Here is a 21050-nt window from a genome sequence, read left to right on the forward strand (position 1 = left end):
GTCGCTTGCCATACGAATGTAATTTGCTTGTATCTTATACGAATTATCTGTCAGAGCCCATCCTTATGAAAACTACAGAAATATTGTGTATTAAATAAATACATAAATACGGTATTAAATAAATACATATATTTACCTCACTCTATTGCGTCCTTCTAGGTGCTACTTAGATGCAAAACGACTCGCCTAAATCCCGAATACTGATAACTACTCTATACGTATGCAGATTACCTACTGGTACAATGCTTAAATATAATAAAATTAATAAAACAATATCAGCAATGTGGTTGACGGCTACATGCAGAGCGTGTTCCAGCCTATGGCTTATAACCGCACAATATGGAGACGGAGCATACATGGTCGCAATTCTCAGCAATGAGGGACCGAGGAAGAACCAGATCAGCGATGTTAGCAGATTTAATAAAAATATCTCGAACACCACACACCACCCCATTTCCATATATTACTGGTGACGTGACCGCCCGACTGTATGCAGGCCCCTAATAAATAGTCTATTCACTATTTCCTTTTGCAGAACCATGAAAAGTCAATAAAAGAAGTGCAATTCATATAATCGAGCACGAAATATCCCACAGGATGGGCTTTGCATTCAATTCTGATTTTCAAGTTAAAAAAGCCTACTACCATAGAACATTTGTAAGACTTGAGACTTTTCAAAATAAGACAGAATACTCACTCCCCTGCCGTCAGAATGACCAGGGAATGTACTAATGGTAATGAAGGTTTGATTTACAAAATGGTTCTTTAGTTACTTGATGCTTGCACTTTATAGGCGTGTCAATAAGGGTGCTATTAGGTTGTCCAGGATTTGTATAAACTATTGACTGGTGATTGGTAGGCTTGTTAGGGTTCCGTAGTTTTTAGTGTTAGTATGGCTAGGGAATGCTGATTAACAAAAATATAATAATGAGCTCATGAATGGAAGTTCTTTATGTTCATTTGATGATTAAATATGTTATAAGTAAGTAAGTAAGTAAATATTCTTTATTGCACCACAAAGAAGACAAATTTAAAAAACAGATTTACAATGTAAAGAAAGGTAGCAACAGGCTAATAAAAAAAACTGTAATAAAAAAAATTCTACATCGCACAATAATTTTAGAGTTTCAGAGATTAAATTGACATTTAAGGAGACTATTACCAACCAGTTCGCCGGACGATATCGGCCTGTCAATTGTTCGTAAAAACTCGCAATCCCGAATAACTGACAGACCGATATCTTCCGGTGAACTGGTAATCAGTGGGCTACTTTAGACAATAAAATTAAGAGTCGTTACCTAACTACTTCAGGGAGGCCCTGGTGTAGGTAAAAACATAAATCAAAGCTCTCTTATTTTTTATATCGACTTAAAAATGCGTTTCACTTAAAAAGTTATGTCAAATTTCACACACGTCAAATCGCGAATAAAACAAAAGATTAAATAGCATAATCCGCGGGACCGCGGCGCCCGATCCGTCAAAAGTATAATCTTTTTGATTAACAACTTCCCCCGTCATTTAAGCTAAGGGCATGATTCCTTATCTCGTTTCATTATGCCCTTGTTCACATTATAATACAAATCTGAATAATATTATATTCGAGACTTTCATGAGACGAAAACATAATACATCATATACATACAAGACAAAGAGAGCCCTCTCGTGTAACTTTTTTGGACCATTTTTCGACGATTTTTGCATACATACAGGGCCGCATTACACATATTAATACTTAGTGCTACTTCATACATTTGCTAAGTGCGTTTAATAACATACGTATGAACTCACTATAAACACTAATCAATATGTAAACAAAGCCATTCATATATCCGTTCTTATATCAAGAGTATATTGCTTTTCCATTATAAATAACCATATAATATTTGCTTGTTACAAGCTTTTATTTAGTTTCATCTGTCCCGTTGTCTGTCGGCCTGTAATCAAATCTTGCAAGTAAAATTTGATCCACTTCCCGTAGTGGGTCCCCATAAGTCGGGTGACAATGCAATATTATGGTACCATCGAGCTGATCTGATGATGGAGACAAGAGGTGGACACAGGAACTCTGTGATAAAACAATGCAACCTAATTGTGTTTGGGGTTTTTAGAATTGGCTCGATGAGTATTCGTTGCCTGTGGAAAGAAAAGTACAGTCAGCGATAAAAGCCTGTACCAAAAATGAAATTTATGCCAAAAACTTATTGTAAGATAATTATATTGCCAGGCAGATATTTTAAAGACCAAATAGTACAGGTACAATGTTAAACAAAGAATGATTTTAATTATCATAACAAGAAAATTATACCAAAATAGCTATTTAGTTAAATGGATAAAATAATTATAAAAAGGAAAGTAAAAATTAGTTGATTTTTCAAATCCGAGAGATCTAAGTTCACACATTTGACAGTTATCTATTGAAGTTTGTAGTGATGCGGCTAAGACGTATCGTTTGCCAAAACTAGCGATTATAAACGAATTAGTCGAATCAATTGTGTAGCTGATTTTTGCATGTTTGAATTGTTTTGTTTGTATTATTAATTAACGTTTTTTTCACATTGTAATTTATTTTATTGTTATTTTGTTTGTTTTAAATGTATTCTTTATTATTATATCCGATTTTTAACAATATATGGAAATGTTATATAAATCGAAATAGACTCGACCACAACACTTTAAAAAAAGTTATACTAGGTAACCGGTTGCGTGATAAATTATTATCGTAAAATATTAAATAACTAAGATATAAAAAAATTAAACGTATGTTATGTTTCAGAAAAGCCAAATGTTGTTTTTAAGTAGTTGACAAACCCTAATATTATTATGGGATTTAATTTATAATTTCAAAAAACATGCGCGTTTACGTTTCCCGGGCGTTGTCATGTGTCAAACGATCACACATAGATCTCTCAGACAATAATCTTATTTCCCATTATATTATTATATTCCCCATAAGTAAGTCATTATTTTTCTGTATCATAATATGAACGGTAATATATAAAATTAATAAGGATATCATTTCAAATTTAATATTAATCATACGCACAATTCCAGTCTACGGATTGAACGAATAAATCAAAGTAATTTGGAGATTTTTCAATGTAGGTTCTTTATGTAGCATTCCTCATGAATTTCAAAAGTGATCATATTATTATGCTTTATAATAAAAATACCTACGTTATATAAAAATACTTGATTGCGTTATAAAGGGGTATCTACATAGTTACTAACAAAAAACAAATAAATATGTATATGAAGAACTATTTGTAATTTAATCTTAACCTTACCCGTTTTAGATAGTTTTTATTAAAATGGGCTTTAACCATCACGGAACAATGGTATTCGCGACATTTGGGAGGCATGCGCGGAGTCGAAGCCAGCACGTAGAGTCCTTTTTGACACTTAAATGAAATGTAAGAGACACATTGATAGTTTTATTATAGGTATTTACTTTGATAAAAGGTGTTATTACCTATACGCAGGTTTAGCGGTAGTAATAGAGTTAAACACTCTAGGAAGTAATGCCTTTTTTATTATGTCGCTATATCATAATTGGTTGTTAAGAAGATAATACCTAAGTCAAACACTTACTGCTATCAATGAGTTTAACTTTTTAAAATACTGATGTTTATTTATTATTTTATTTCTTTTATTTATGACTAATGAAGGTAAATTTGAATGATGCAATAGCTGATTTAATTGTTTAATATTATTAAACAATTTTAAATCGTGGCTGTATGCTGAGTCTCTGCCTTTCATGTTTTCGGTCAAAAATGATCAAAATTGCGGACTATAATTTTTTAATTTATTTAGAAACTAAACAGTCGTATAAACATATCAACAATGCAATACAAATGATGTACCACAACAAAAGGAAAATACAACAAAAAGATCTGGAGGTTCATAAATTATAAATTATGTTAACTGAAATAAATATAGTTATATAGGTAATGCAAATTTTTGAATCCGATAGAAAAAATAACTGATATCTGTACTTATATATTAAAACAACTTACGTTTAACTATATTTTTTAGACTAGCCAACGAATTTTGAAAACAATCTACTTCGAATAGATTTTTATTATAGTAACTAGGAACTCGTCTGAAAAAGGTATGCCTGGAATAGTTTTTGACCGAAAAACTAATATGAAACAGCGAACAGTGAACAGTGAATTTTGTAGTATTTAGCACTTATTTCACTTAAAACTATTATTCTTTCTTCATCAAGTCTAATGAAAATCATTACACACCATTATTTTCAAAAAGACAGTGTTTTGAAATCTTATATTGCTTTTAAAGACCTATCCAATGATCTGTTACACGTTGACATTTTCCGAAAAAAAAAAACTAAGTCAGTAAGTAAAATGGTCGAGTAGCTGTGATTATGGACGGACGGACGGATATGACAAAAACAACAAGGGTTCCGTTTTTTCCATTTTGGCTTTGGAACCCTAAAAAAAGACCTACTATAGGAGCAAAGCGGGGCGACAAACGGAACTTTAAGATACGTCAAAAATTTCCTAAAGGTACCATACGGATAAGATATGTCACGTTTCTTCAAAACAAAAACGTCACTTTTGACACTAACATATCTAATCTGGCATATCGTATCTTTAGCGAATCTTTGACCTATCTTAAAGCTCGAATCGGGCCGATAGTCAAACATTTTAAAATATCAAAACTTATTCATTACAAAACAAAAACAATTTACATTTAAAACGGGTCCAAAAAGTACTTTGTGACAAGTAGAGAGTAAAGATGGCGGAACTAGAAGATAAACGAAAGAAGTACATTTCCATGTTAATTTACCGCTCCAGAAAACGTTAATCCCAACGCCGCATTAAAGAATTAGGAGAAATTAAAAAAAGAAACTTTCCCGAGCTGGCAATTTGACGTGTATTTCGATTTAAAAACTCTTGAACAATTTACATGATGAATAAGTAATCGGCGCGTTATCTTTTAACTTAGTGACGCTTTTAAAATTGTTTTCAATGTTTGCAGATAAAGTATTTGCTGTATTAGAATTTCATATCTGTGCGGCGAGCGCTACTTCAAGATTTGCAGTTTTTGCATGATGATATTAAATTTTATCATGTTTCATGTTATGCAAGGAAAGGATATTTTGTCTGTAAATAAATAAATAAACTTTACTGATCCGTTGTAATGTTCTTTTTTTATACAGAAATAACATGTCGTGCGCAGGAATCTAAAAGAAAATCGGCTAAAAATATATCTTTTTCAGCAAATTTCACCAAAACTCACGTAATATTTTTTGCTCCTTATGACCTCAGAAATGCGTGGTTAAAATCTGTCGGATTTTACCAGTCCGCGTTATATAAACAAATTCTAAAACGTAACCTCAGGCCAAAGATAGTTCCATTATCGAACGAAAACGTATACTTTAGGCCCAAGAGCCCCTTACATAATGTAAATGACTATCGTAATGCGTAATAGACGGCCGGGGACGAATTACCTTATCGCCAGGGCCATGCATCACACACAGAATTAGCTGCAGCGGCAAATTTAAACGGTTTGCAATTAAACTAAGGCTGTATAGGGCTTGCACGTAACAAGTTGTGAATTATTTCGTAGTTCAACAAATTATTAAACTAACTAGTCTCTGTAATATTACGATTGTATTTTTAATCAACTACAAAATAAACAAAATATCATACGAACTGCGACGATATACAGGTTGGGCAAATAAAAAATATACATTTTGTTTTTTAATTTTAACTACTTACATATATTAAGTTCAAAGATTGTTGAGTATTTTTATAAATACTTACATTATTCAGGGTTGGCAAATACATGCAGAACATAATGTCTGACATATGTCCAACTCTAACAGCAGGCAAATTTAAGGCCCTTATCATCGCAATTTTCAGCATATTTTCGTACAATTTCAGCATTATCTTAGTAAATTTGTATCGGGTAGTCGGTTTTAATTGTTTAAATTCCATCAGCTTGTTAGCATAGACACATAATTTTAGATAGCCCCACAGAAATAAGTCAGGAGCTGCAAAATTTGGAGAATTTGTATGCCAATGACTGTCACTTTTTTTCGAAATTAATCGAGCAAACAACGTGTTTTAAAGAACACTTATATTTGAGAAAAAAATGCATGCTGCTAGAAGTAGACATTTGGCAGAAAATATCTTCCATATACAGTTGTCAACCCTGAATTATATATTTATGAAAAAATATTTAATAAATTTTCCACTTAATATGATTAAATTTTAAAAACAAAGTGTACCACTCTTATTTGCCCACCCTGTACATATGTAAATTTAATATGATAATATAAACAATCGGTAGTTGAAGTATGATACACCAATTGGTATTAATCTGAGTAAAATAGGTATAACATATATAATTATCCTAAATATTGACTTTTTATTAAGTTTATGTCATGTTTTTATGTAACAAATAATAGGCCGACTAACCAGCTGTTTTTGCAGACTAATCGCGACTACAAATGTGACCGGATAGTCGGCATTCCCGACTAGTCGGTACATCCCTATTAATAATAAATTCTCCTCGTGATTTTAAAAAAATAGAATTATGATTTTTCGAGGTAAAAATCATCATTTCGAGGGCTGGGAGGTCAAACCCGAAAAATCAAAATATTGTCTTAATTTAACTTACAACTCCACGTAGTCCACGTATGTCACATCTAGTTTCAAATTTCCAAAAAACTTGTTTGAGTTTTTGGGTTTGACCACCCACCCCTCGAATTTGGTCCTTCCCAGGATTTAAAATATCTTCATACTAACTTTCATCTAAATCGGTTTAGCGGTTTAAGCGTGAGCCACAAAGCGTTTCGTTGTCGAAGCGATAGCAATTGTCACCTTGGCTATGCCATAAAATTACATGCGTCTCGCGACAAGTAGATAGGTACGAGCGAAATGCACGCGCGAATTCTGAGGACGCAGGTACCTAATAAACAGGCTAATTCCAACGTACACCGGATATCAGAATAACATCTAAATGATGTCATTCAGTTATCGTACATTTCGCTCGAACTTATCTGTACTTGTCTTGGCGCGGACGAAATGCACGATATCTAAACAATATGACCCAAATATCATTCTGATGTCAGTGTACGTTCAAATTGGCTTCGGGATTAAAGGCCAACGATCCGGAGTCGCGGTTATGAGGTCAGTTAGACATTGGCATACAGCCTTTTCCGAGGCGTCGAGTATTGAAGAAGTGCCTCAGTTATAACTAATTTTTTAGGATTCCGTAGCCAAAATAGCAAAAATGGCATCCTTATAGTTTCTGTCAAACACAAAAATCATTATACAAATATATACAATCAAATTCTAAAATTATGAACATATTCCTCATTTTAACAGACAGGCTAAAAATTTTTTTTGAAAGATTAAATCCTCACAGGATCCCGCATATTAATTTAAGCTTACACATTGATTCCCATAATCGGTGTGCAATCATCAAATCATTGATTCGATGATCGAATCACGCGTATCGCAATTGCCGGGTATCAATATGGAAATTGCTTTACGGCCTAACTGGCTATTGTGGGATGGCTAGAGCCGGGGCCAGAATATTGACGTTTATTGGTGAGCTCAGGTTAACATTGGTGCGTTGATTGGCAAATTTAAATAGTATAAAATAGCAGCTCTGTGAGGCTATAAGTAGATCACACCATTTTGAAAAAATGCAGAAATTGGATTGATCGAAAAATCCTTATATATCGTAGGACGGCGAGCTACAGTCAAACACTCAAGACACTGACAGCTTTTATTCACTTAGTACCAACCTTTGAACACTATTAGCCGTATATGGATATCAAATTAATTAATTAAAGATACTATCTTTTTAACCGAACGTGAGTTCACGTCAACGCATGCTGCCTCATTGTGAGAACCCCGCCGGTTGACGTTGGTGGACGGTACTTAAAACTATGGCGCTACTGTGACAGTATGCGTTGGCGGGGACTTGAATCTTTTTAACAGTTTAACTTCCTTCCTTCTTCCGGGATCTGGGTCATCGCCTGCTAGATAGGGGCCTTGACCCCCACTCCGGGTATTTCCTGATGCAAAGGCTATCATCGCAATCCAACGCGGCAACACAGCGAGCATGATGGGCATCTTTACACCGGGGGCGGCCCGGTAGTCAATAGGTAGGTAGTTATTTTATATATATTTAGTTTATATTTATGTATAAGTTCTGATACAATACAGGTTTAGTTTTTAATTCGTTTTATGTTTAGATATATTTTAGTATGTATTTTCATTAATTAATAAGCATGTCAAGATTGTTTACCTTTTTTAAATAAATATATTCTATTTATGTTTAACTTCTTAATTCTAAATTATGAATATTATTACGTTACCATATTCATAATAAATCATAATTTAATTAAAATAATTCATAATACTATTATGAATTATTGAATTCGGCCATTGCGGTGCGTTCGTTTTCGTCGTGTGTAAATTTTTTATATGCGTTATTTTTCTCATGTTTTTGTAGGTACTATCTATGAATATAAAGGTAGTCTGAAAGATTATATCTTATCAAAATAGTATTTACGTCAGGAATTCAGTATCGGACATCACTGAATTATATTATATTATACAATGTATATAATTCGAACAATATTATGATATATCTAAATTATGTCATATTGCTATCATTCGCCCGCGCGTCTCGTTCGCGCCAATTATCTACGAACAAGTACGAAGGGTTGGCCTCCTGTATAAGAGAACAGACACAATAGACTCATGCTGGAAAATGTACAGCGGACATACTAAAGCATTCCTATCCAAGCTGGAACGAAGACGCTTCGCTCACGGTTCGCGCTCGCTCGGGCAATAGAGGGTTGTGTGTGTGTGTGTGTGTGTGTATCAAATCAGTTACTCTTTAATCACTCGATACGATTTGTTATTATTGAGTTGGTATACTTGGTATTCACTTTATGCACGACTGTCACGCAACTTAAATCTAGGGGAAAATGTAAATTCACTACATCTTATAAAACAACTCCAAAACTAAAAACTACTGAACGGATTTTCATATAACTTTTATCTATCAAAAGAGTGGTTCTTGAGGAGGGTTTAGGTATATAACTTGTTAAGGTTTTGTGTAAATTGATTGAAATATAACGATGTTGTCCAAAAAAATCACGCTGGCTAGGTGCTTTAATCGAAAACGCTGCCTAATCCGTTTGAGCTATAACAACACAATGTACAGTAGGTTTGTCCCTCTTTTATTGGTCTACAAAAAAGTCCGCGATGGTGTATGTCTATCTTTTAAGGAAAACTTACTACATTTTTAACATATACAAAAAGATCACCTAATATGTGGTATTTGCAAAGCTATTTTACATGGATTCAGAATTAATAATTATCAAATTAAATACGTTAGTTGTAGTAAGCATTTCATACAGATTACAATGGTCCCTTACACCATACAATTTAAATGAATATTTCAGGAGTAATCTTAGATTGAAGTTTCATTTCCAGCCATATAACTTGTAGGAAATGTTAAAGACTATCCGCAGTTAGTTCTAATTTTTACCACCTCATGCGCTGGGATCGCTTTACTTACCCCCACCATACACTTCGCACGGTCCCAAATTTCTGACACGTTATAAATATAAATAAATAAATAAATAATAAGTATTGCGATACAACGAGGAAATGCTGCCAGCATCTACGGCACCATGCCGCAGGGGGATAGTTTTTAATTATTTATTTTAAGATTAGTTTTATTTATTTTTAGATTTAGATTTTAAGTTTTATATGTATTATGTTGTGTTTATGCTTAAATAAATAAATAAATCTTATATATTTAATAAATAAATAAATAAAATGTTTATTGAGTTAGCACAAACAAACGTGATTTTGACTGGGCTGGTGCCTCTTTTTAAGCGTACATGACACTTGTGTCAAGAGACACCGCTCTCCCGTAGGTGGTAACAGAATTTTTACATATAGGTACAATAGCTAGCAAATATTACACCTCTTATTAATGAATTGTTGTTGATTTTAAAATAATTGAAACCGCAAAACCATGTTTACGTAAGTAAGTAAATATTCTTTATTGCATCACAAAGAAAACAACTTTAAAAACAGATGTACAATATAAATAAAGCAACAGGCGGTCTTATCGCCTAAATGGGTTTAAATGTGTTTGTGAAGCATTTTTCGTATATTTTATTTTATACGTATTCTTTAGATTTGGATACTTTTTATATTTCAATTACTTATTGTTTTTCTTTGTTATTCATTCTAATTGAAGGAATTATTTTCCTTTTACAAGCTGATACAATTTTTCTTCAAAGTTAGGTCATATATTTATACCCAGATTTATTTTAAATATGCATTATTCAACAAATAATCATGTAAAATGTTAAGTCAAAACCTGTTTTATATTTACTATTTATTAGCTATGACATTATTCGCATATACCCATCAAATAAGTGATTTTTGCCAATTTCTTTAAAAAAGTTTAATTTTAATTCCTAGTGCTACACTACCGACACCGGATATTGGCAGAGCCGCCATTTCCGCCCGCCATTGCTGACGTATGTCGAATGCCGTTAGGGTAAGTGCTCTTAACTATGGACTGACATTATGTTAAATATAAAAAGTTGATAGGATAATTTATTCATATAATGCAAATAATACTCTGCAAGCTTGATGCTATAACTGTTCCAACCTTCATAATATAGAGACATATGCAGGCATTTCGCTCATCAAAAGATCGCCTTTTTGGCCATATGTTTAAAAATATTTTGTTTCGTGTTGCCTTTAAAATCTATATGTATATGTCTAACCTATGTATATAAATGCGTATGTCCTGGCTTGTTGAGTCACCAACGCCGATAATAAACTATGAAAGCTAGAAAGTTGAATTTTGCACATCAAGTTAAATTTACGAGTATAATGAATACAGGAAATAACAAGCGATTTTGAGAAATTTAACCCATAACGGGGGTTAAAAAATACAAGTTTGTATGTGACACAAGTTATATTTTAAGCTTGAAGCTTCGTAAAATGGTAATTTATTAAAAAGGTGAAAAGTGATTTCAACGTTTTTGAAAATTCATCCCCAAAGGTGATGTAAAAGAGGTTGAAAGTGTGTAACTATTGGAATCAAACCTTTTTTGAGGTCAGACTAGAAGGTTTGTTAAAAGGCATGGTATTAGAATACAAGAAAAATAATTTCAGCCTTTTTGAAAATTCATCAAATACTTTGAGATTTCTTAGACAGACGTAATAAAATAATTCCCTAAGGGGGTTAAAAAGTGGTTGAAAGTTTGAACCAGGACCGAACAGTTTTTTAAGTGCGGGACTTAAAGTTTTGTAAAGAAACAAGTTACTAGAATACAATAAAAGCTATTTCAGTATGAGGTACCTACACAGAATATTTTTGGTCACTGTCGGACATTTAATCAAGTTAAACGAGATCGAGTCTACTCCAGTACCCTCACCATGAGTTTTACGTGGCTTTAAACACAAGCGACTGCGTCAACTCAAACGCAGTGCATCTCCCTTGCACCAATGTCAGTACGAGGAAGATGATGCAGTTAGTTTACGCAGTCGCTAGCGAATATGTGAGTGTCAAACTCGTGGTAAGTATACTAAACAAACCTATAAGTACATTTACTTCATAAACTTACGATATTTGAAGTCCTTATTCTGTTAACTTAGAAAAATACAATCTCTACAATTTGCAGAAAATTGAACCAACCGAAAGTCAGTGTTTCGAGACTATGGGCCCGATTCGAAGAATGATTAAGACACGTTTAAGGTCTTGGAAAGATCTTTAAAATATCGATAACTAAACGACATGTCAAAATTGACGTTTATTTCGATTCCGCTGTGATCCCAATAAGGTCTATCTACGATATTTCTAACGTCAATGTGACATTTGTTGCCTGAATCGAGCTGCTACTGTCAATTATACGACATACAAACGATATCTAAATGAGAACTTATCTCAACCAGAACTTATCGTTATCGTATCTCATTTTTCGAATCGGGCCGTATTTATTGTTTGTGTCATTCAATTGATTATAATTGTACTCTACTAACTAATAATACTAATAACACATACTAATTGAGCAAATAAAATCAAAGAATGTCATTGTGGTGTTTAAGATATGTAATAAAATCGGTAGTGTTGGTTAATTATACAAAACACTCAAAATTAGTCTGTGCGCAAGCGCGGTTCGGAGCGGGTGCGCGTGACGTTGCTCATTAAGTAAAAATGTCGAGTTTTAAAGTATTAAAATGCGCGAGTTGCAACATTGTAGTTAGCGAGTTGCTGGCATTCGTACAGCATAAAAGTGAAGTGATGGACAATGAAAGTATTATACGGATCTGTTCTACGGCCTTTACACCCGAGGAAATTGTGAACGCAAAGTCGTTACTTTTTGAATCCGTTACTGTGAACAAAAGAAAGATATCGCGCCGAAACCAGGGGAAATCGCAGAGGGATCTCGAGGACATCATTACGTTGTTCAAAGAAACTGACCCTGAGCTTATTCCGACTTTCGTAGCAAAAGATTTACATAAATTACCACCGGTAACGTTCGATCATATTGATGTTACCAGATTGCTCAAAGACTTACTAATTATGCAGTCGGATTTAAAAACTATTAAGGAGTCGTATGTGACGAAGTCTCAGTTGGAGGAGGTCAATAAGTCTCTTTACGATAGCAGGTACGATTTACGAAATGTAAACAAAAAACGCGGTGCATTTATGTTAAATGATATGGATAGCGGGCCGATCGGGCTGATTCATTGTGGTGATTCCGTATCATGTGTGGAGGCGAGTCCGCCGTCGGCGCAACAGCAGTCTTGCGAACTGGACACTGAGAAACATATGTCGTCTCGCTCGCTCGCGCTGCAACGCAATAACACACCCATCTCACCTGCACCCGACGACGGAGCTAGAGGCGCAGGCGTAATCGTAAACGAACCATGTGTGAAGAATAGTAATAGAATAGTCGATATAGAAACGGACCGCGCGGATCGAATCTTAATAACCCCGCCTTCAGATACGAAAACAACAAGTCTTGCACCGTTAAAGTCAAATAATTATGCTGCTATTGCTAAAAACGGGACCTGGAAAGAAAATAAACCGGATGAAGAATGGATGATAGTGCAAAGGAAGAAATTACGAAATCATTTTTTTGGAAATATCGGCAAGGCGAGCCCTAGTGAGAAATTTAAAGCTGCTATAACTAAAGTGCCGTTATTTATATCAAATGTACATCGAGATACAACTAGCGTAGATATAGCGGAATACATTAGAAACAAAACTAACGAAGTCGTAAAACTTGAAAAGGTGGCAATGAAGCGTGATAAAGGGTATGATGCCTACAAGTTGTTTGTAAACAAACCTAAGTTAGACGTGTTTTTGAATGATACTCTGTGGCCGGACGGAATAAAATTCCGTAAATATGTTTATTTCAAAAGCAGTAACCCGAATAACCGGGAGACTGCTCGCGATAGTAAAGTGAGAAGTCCCACCGCAACTTATGCCTAGTACACTGCAAGGTGATAATATATGTAGACTTTTGTCCTTCAATTGTAAGTCCATAAAGAGGTCTGTCGACTTTGTTAAGGAGTGTTGTGAGACATGTGATATCATCGCCTTGCAAGAGACGTGGCTCCTACCCCACGACCTACCATACTTGGGGAGCATACATAAAGGATTTGGGCACGCAGGCACGTCAGCGGTGGACACTGCAGCGGGGATCCTGCGCGGGCGCCCCCACGGTGGTGTCGCTCTTTTGTGGCGGAAGGATATTTGTCAATCAGTGTCGATAATCGAGTGCGATAGTCCGCGGTTAGTGTGTATTAAAGTGACCACCGGTGGTCGGCAGTTATTGATTATGAGTGTATATATGCCTGTAGACATAAGTGACAATTTACTCGAATTTACACAGTGTCTTGGAGAAATTTGTGCCATAGTGGAAACAGCTGACGTAGAATCTGTGATAATTTTGGGTGACTTTAATGCACATCCTAGCGAGAACTTTGGTAAGGAACTTTTAGATTTTTGTGTAGAGAACGGTTTAACTTGTGCTGATATTGTTAAGTTAGGTTTGCACTCTGATAGTTATACTTATATTAGTGAGGCGCACGGTTCTAGGCGTTGGTTAGATCACTGTTTAGTATCAGAGTTAGTGTTGAAATCTGTTGTTAATATTAAAATAAATAATGATGTATTTTGGTCCGATCATTTTCCGATGGAATTAGAAATTAACGTAAACATTGTAAGATGTAAAGTAAATATAAGTAGACCGCGAAATTATGTAATATGGGGTGAGAGGAGTTCAGAACAGGTGAGTGAGTATCACGACGCCTGCAACAACAGGTTGCGTGATATTGACCTTCCTGAGGAGCTCAGAGAGTGTTGTGATAGGAATTGTGACAATGTCGGACATCATGTGTTTATTAACCACCTGTATAGTAAAATAGTAGGTATTTTAGCTGAGGCGTCTGTATTAACATGTAAAAAGTCTGTAAAGCGGAAAGGAGGATATATCACAGGATGGAACAAACATGTGAGTGCGGTGCACAGGGAGGCGAGACTGAAATTCCTGGAGTGGGTAGCTAGGGGTAAACCTAAGTCTGGAAGTGTATACCATGACATGTGTGATAGTAGGCGCAGGTTTAAGTGTAGGTTAAAGTGGTGCCAAAACCACCAGGACCAAATTAAAATGGATGTGTTGGCCTCCCATCGCTCAAAGGGTGATTTTAGGACTTTCTGGAAGCACACTAACGCCCTTAATGTAAGACCTAGCCTACCAGTGAGTGTAAATGGATGTAATGAGCCAGCGGAGATAGCGCAGTTATTTAAAGATAAATTCAAGGTAGAATCACCTCTGGGTGCCACAGTACAGTCATGTAATGCTGAGTTTGGTGCTGAGTTTACCGTGTTCACATGTAAGGAAGTGTCTGAGGTGATCCGTCACATGACGCGAGGAAAATCACCGGGGCACGATGGGCTCAGTATCGAGCATCTGCAGGCCGCTGGCGTACACTTACCCAGAGTGTTAACTGTGCTGTTTTCGCTATGTATTGGTCATTCCTATTTGCCAGATGAAATGTTGAGGACAATTGTCGTACCAATAGTTAAAAATAAAACCGGGGACCTGTCAGACGCAGGGAACTATAGGCCCATCTCATTGGCTACAATAACAGCTAAAGTACTTGACGGTGTGCTGGACTTGCGACTTGGTAGATATCTAAATTTACATGATGGGCAATTTGGTTTTAGAGCAGGATTATCTACCGAGACCGCAATTTTAAGTCTAAAACACACCGTCAAGTATTACACAGAGAGGAGCACGCCTGTATATGCGTGTTTCCTCGACCTGTCTAAAGCCTTTGACATGGTGTCATATGGTGTCCTGTGGGATAAACTAGCATCGAGTAGGGTCCCGCGTGAAATAATAGATATTTTTAAATATTGGTATGGCAACCAAACCAATACGGTTAAGTGGGGGGCAGCACAGTCGGAAGCATATAGGTTGGAATGCGGAGTAAGGCAGGGGGGTTTAAGCTCACCAAAGCTTTTCAACTTATATGTTAACGGACTGATAGAGGAGCTCAGCAGAATGCCGGTGGGGTGTTATATCGACGGCGTTAGTGTGAACAACATAAGCTACGCCGACGATATGGTGCTGCTGTCCCCCTCTGTCAGTGCACTTAGGAAAATGCTGAGTGTCTGTGAGGCCTACGCGGTAAGACACGGTCTTGTATACAACTCCAAAAAGAGTGAAGTCTTAGTCTTCAGGTCAAAGAAAATGAACCCTCAGCATGTGCCTTCTATAGCTTTAAATGGTATTGACCTACAGAGAGTGTCACAGTTTAAATACCTCGGGCACTATGTGACGGAAGACCTCAAAGATGATCTCGATTTGGAGAGGGAACGAAGAGCATTAGCGGTCAGAAGCAATATGTTGGCTCGTAGGTTTGCCCGTTGTTCAAAACAAGTTAAAATCACCCTTTTTAAGGCGTTCTGCCAAGTATTTTACACGGGTAGCCTATGGGTCAACTACACGCTGAAAGCCTATAATGCTCTTCGTATCCAGTATAATGATGCCTTCAGAATCCTGTTGAGGTTGCCACGGTTCTGTAGCGCTTCAGGAATGTTTGCCGAGGCGCGTACTGACGACTTTTATGCGATCAGGCGAAAGCGGGTCGCATCTATTCTAAACCGCATCCGAGGCAGCGACAACAGGATACTGAAGGTAATTGCCGACAGACCAGACAGTTCCATCCTGTATACATGGGTCAAAATTATTAATTAAAATATTACGACATTTTTATACTTGTACCTATTGCTCTTTTGACATGAAATCATTATTTATGGGAATATGAATAAAAGTAGTAAATTTTGACGTTGTAATTATTATTCTAGTCTATTTTATTTTGAATTTGACATGTTAATATATTAATTATTTTTGTATTTATTATTTCAACTAATTTTTATTTTACTATGAATCATGATTTCATTGTTATTATGTCAAGATTATTAATTATTTATTATTCTTATTATTTGATTTTAATGTACTTACTAACCCCTAGCTATAACGATGGTACTAACAATTTATTATGGAATTCTAGAAGTTCTGAAATAAAAATATTTTATTTTATTTTTTATTTTATAAAATTAATAACCCGAGTATACCTTATTTCAACAAGTGAACATAATATATATCAATATAACTAATTATAAGTAGTTAACTAGAACGTCTAGAACGTAATTTCGTCGCAATAAGTTTCTCGTAATTATTTACTAATTATATTGGTCCTTTCCTTTCTAATAAAAATAATATCATAAGTGATGTGATCAATATAAGGCAACCTCACCCTAGAAAATGAGGCAACATGCTTTTGACACGTATGAAATATTTTTACTTATAAAGATTTTCATGCGAGATTAAAATAACATTTTTGTAACTGCAGTTGGACTTATGTGCATTATTATTTTGTGTGAATGATTTTAAAGAAGCATTTTACGTATGAGGTATAATCATGTTGAAAATGTAGAAGCGATACGATTTATAAACAAGTCCACGTTTCCATTTGAAGTTAATAAAACTTTATTCATTGGCTGAATTTGTATTAGATTTACTCGTAACTTTGTAATTGCATAGTAGGCCGATCTTCTTTAAAGGTTATTTATTTTATTTCTATTTTCTATTGGAAGATTTCCTGACAAAGAACGATTAGAAAACACGACAAGCCGTCCACATCTGAGATCCGAAAATTGCATACAAAATGGTGGGCAGTCGAGAACAAATTTATGGAGTAGTGCCCGGGTGGCGGACAAAAGATACATTTACATAGCAAATTGAAGGGCCAGCAATGGCCCGCTTTGTGGTAGCCAAATTGGCGATGTTGGTGATCCGTGGCGACTGATCTATCATTCGCCTGGCTGGAACTGGGAAGGACGTCTGATCTACAGTTTTCATGAAGAAAGTTTTATTTTGGTGTTTATTTAATATTTACTAATTCTTTATTTCAGATAAATTTTATCCATAGAATGATTAGTTTGGCCTATGGCTACGTTCGTGTTTATATATTACAGTTTATAGTGTATAGAAATTAATTACATAAATCATTTCAAAAATTTGTTACAAAACATTTCTTTAAATAGGTACCAAAGTCTTTAGTGTCTTTACAAAGAAACTAAAATCTAACATTTAAAAACAATGCATAAAAAACCGCAAAAAAACTTTACTAAAAGCAAATAATCGTTATCATAGATACTACTACTACTTATAGCCTCAGGCATTGTTCCCAAGACACTGGCCGCATTCTCTCTTTGCAGGACTAAGCTATGTAAGTCTCTGGGCAAAAAACGTCCCTGCCCGGATTATTTACTTATAATTATTTGAACCCAAAATTTCAGGAAGGTACAATCTACCCTGTCAGTTATGACCTCGAGTACGCCGTTGTGATTGCCCCGCACCCGGCACAACAGAGCCGCTAATCATGTGTGCCGAAATTGGTGAATCAGACTTCTAATGGAATAACATAAATCATACAGCAGTTTATTAGATTAGTGTAAGAAAGTTCTATGGGTATTAGAGGTGGGCAACGCATTTACAGTGGTGGGATCCGTTCTCGTATGCTAACTCCATAGAAATAAAATACCAATATTTTCTCAGGTATCTTTTTTGGTAAGTTATAAAACCAAGTAGATACTCATATTAGAATATCTTAAAAGCAAACTACTTTTTGTGTAACCATTATGTCAAAGACTTGTTTTCCGAATTTCGGTTAATCTTACCTAAGTATACCGAGGCAAGTGCAAAAACAGGATTTTGCAGAAGAGCGGTTCAAAGGTACTAACAGAATGTAAATTTCTTATTTGTTAATGTAGTTCCATAAAATTTTAGAATAGTTCTGGTGAAATCTCTTAGATAATGTATGCATTCATGGAATTCTATAATTTAACGCAGTTAGTATATAAGAGTATATACTCGTATACAGTGTGTCCTTAGCCATTGGACAAAGCCAAAATGTACATATGAATTAGGGTATTTAGAACCAGTGTACAAAGTATCATAACAACCGGTGTAGTGGTTACAAAGAAATTAACAAATTACGATTTTTTACTTTGGAACAGTCTGTATGTGTTCGTAGCTCCTGAGATAATATCCTCAAGGAATAGTATGGAACCTTCTTCTTCCTTTTTGATTATCTTTTTTATTTATGACACATAAGATTCTGACTTTTGGCAAATGTCATCGTTATCAAATATTTCAAACAAATTGTCAAAAACACTGCCAAAGATTAATACAATGTGTCTTTTTTTGTTGTCGATTATTGCAAATAACTTTTGTTCGAAAATTTATTTTATTATATTTTGTTATAATCAGGGGTCGGACAAAAAGTGCGCATGACGTCAAACCACTTATAGGTGATTTCAAATACATAGTATTTTTGATTTTCATAAACAATTATCACTTATCATTTATCAACCTCTTTATTAAACGATATCGCCACTTGAAATGAGTAAGTACGTTTTTGACTGACACATTGTCAATCAGATGAACAATAAATTGACTTCGTTACTGTTTAGCTATTGTATCTTCACGATTATATTTAGCTAAAATTTATATTTACTAATGTATAAAAAAACGCTCTAAAATGTCATGTCATCTTTACTCGAATATTGTGGCAATTTTCCGTTTTTGGAGGTACGTGACAAACACGTATACTGCTAATCTTACCTACTGTTCCCACTTTTGATTATTAAACCTATTTATCTGAGGATCCCACAGACTTGTTCTAACTAATTTCAAATAATTATACCTTATGGTAACAAGTTTCGTGAAATTTATTTTATTCACTACATCACCCTACCACCTGTATTATTAATTCCATGGATTTATTTACGTTTATTTTGTTACTTCATTAATACTACTTTGTTACTACATGTCACACGGAAGTTTAAATACAAACTCAAACATCATCCTGTGTGCAAGATTACGTCATTTTTACGTTATCCGCACTTTTTGTCCGACCCCTGGTTATAATTAAAAAAAATATTAACGTTAGAGCATTCCTGAGAAGTAACCCTACGTGGGATTTCAGGGTTTGTCCAATGGCTAAGGACATAGCGGAGCATAGTTAGCGGAGCAAACAATTATCCAGTATACGTCAAAATTTGAGTATTAACTATTAGGATAAAATTTATTATCAGTTTCTTTACCACGTTGACCCAGTGAGTTGTATCAGTACGTTTACCAATTTTTTTACTCCTCCGCGTCAACGGTCCCGCGTACTGTAGTGCAAGTGACTTGCCTTAGTATACAACGTTCGAGTATATAAAATGATGTTAGTCGCATCCATATGCGTCTTTTTATTTCCAAAAATTACAGTGGCAGGTAAATATTGATATATATAAATATTTGCCCTAGTATACTTAGGAGGTATCGAATCCTTCATTATACTTTTTTAGCAGAGTTAAAAAATACAATAAAACAACCATTATGTTTACCACCCTACAAGTTGTTGCAAATCCTACTCCCCAGGGTGCATTTGAGTACTGCTTTATTAAAATTTATGCTCCCCGTAAACTGAGGGATGATGATACGACCGATATTAATGATACTGAGTTTTCGCTCGATATTAATGATGACATCATAAATTAATGATCACATCACTTTAATTTCTGATTTGAAAAAGGGGATAGACTTACTCCTCAATTATCTCAGTTGCATTAAAAAATGTTATAACTATAGATGTGGCATACCTACTCTAACACGACAAGAAAAAGTTTTTGGCAATAATTTAATTTTTGGTACAAAGTTTTATCGCTGACTGTACTTTTCATTCCACAGTTAACTAATTCTCATCGAGACAGTTCTAAAAACCCCAAACACAATTAGTTTGCGTTGTTTTATCACAGAGTTCCTATGGCTACCGCCTGTCTCCATCATCAGATCAACTCTATGTCATAATAATAGCATTGTCATCCGATTTATACATGCATGCAAAATTTTAGCTCAATCGGAAACCGTGAAGTGGATGAAATTTAACTTGCAAGATTTGATTACAGACCGACCGACAGACACCGGGACAGGTGAAACTTAATAAAAGCTTGTAAAAACAACGCTCTCTTGCTTCAAAGGATCTAATTGGTATTTTTTTTCAATAATTACTAACATTACAAGACACGAAATTGTATTTAAAAAATGGACAAAGATAGCTAACGTAAAATTAAGAAATAAACGGTAAAACACAATTTTCTTATCTTTATGTCAAACACGCGTTTTCAATTACAACTTTTCCAAGATACTAGGTTATGTTTTAGGCCAAAATTCAAGACAAAGTTACTAAACAATTTACATCAGGACACCGGCTGAGCCGTTTCCAGTGCGCTTCATTACCATAACTGATTAAATCGCGGGCAAAGTTGGACCACAGGTGGCCAAACTTGCAGATATGGGATTGTTTTGTTTGTCCGGTGTGAAAGGCCTGCTTTATTTGGTCTGTAATTTGATAGTTAGATGAATATTGTCATGGTCGTTACCATCCACAACTTCC

This window comes from Cydia pomonella, chromosome 4, assembly GCF_033807575.1.
Source record: "Cydia pomonella isolate Wapato2018A chromosome 4, ilCydPomo1, whole genome shotgun sequence".
NCBI lineage: Eukaryota > Metazoa > Arthropoda > Insecta > Lepidoptera > Tortricidae > Cydia > Cydia pomonella.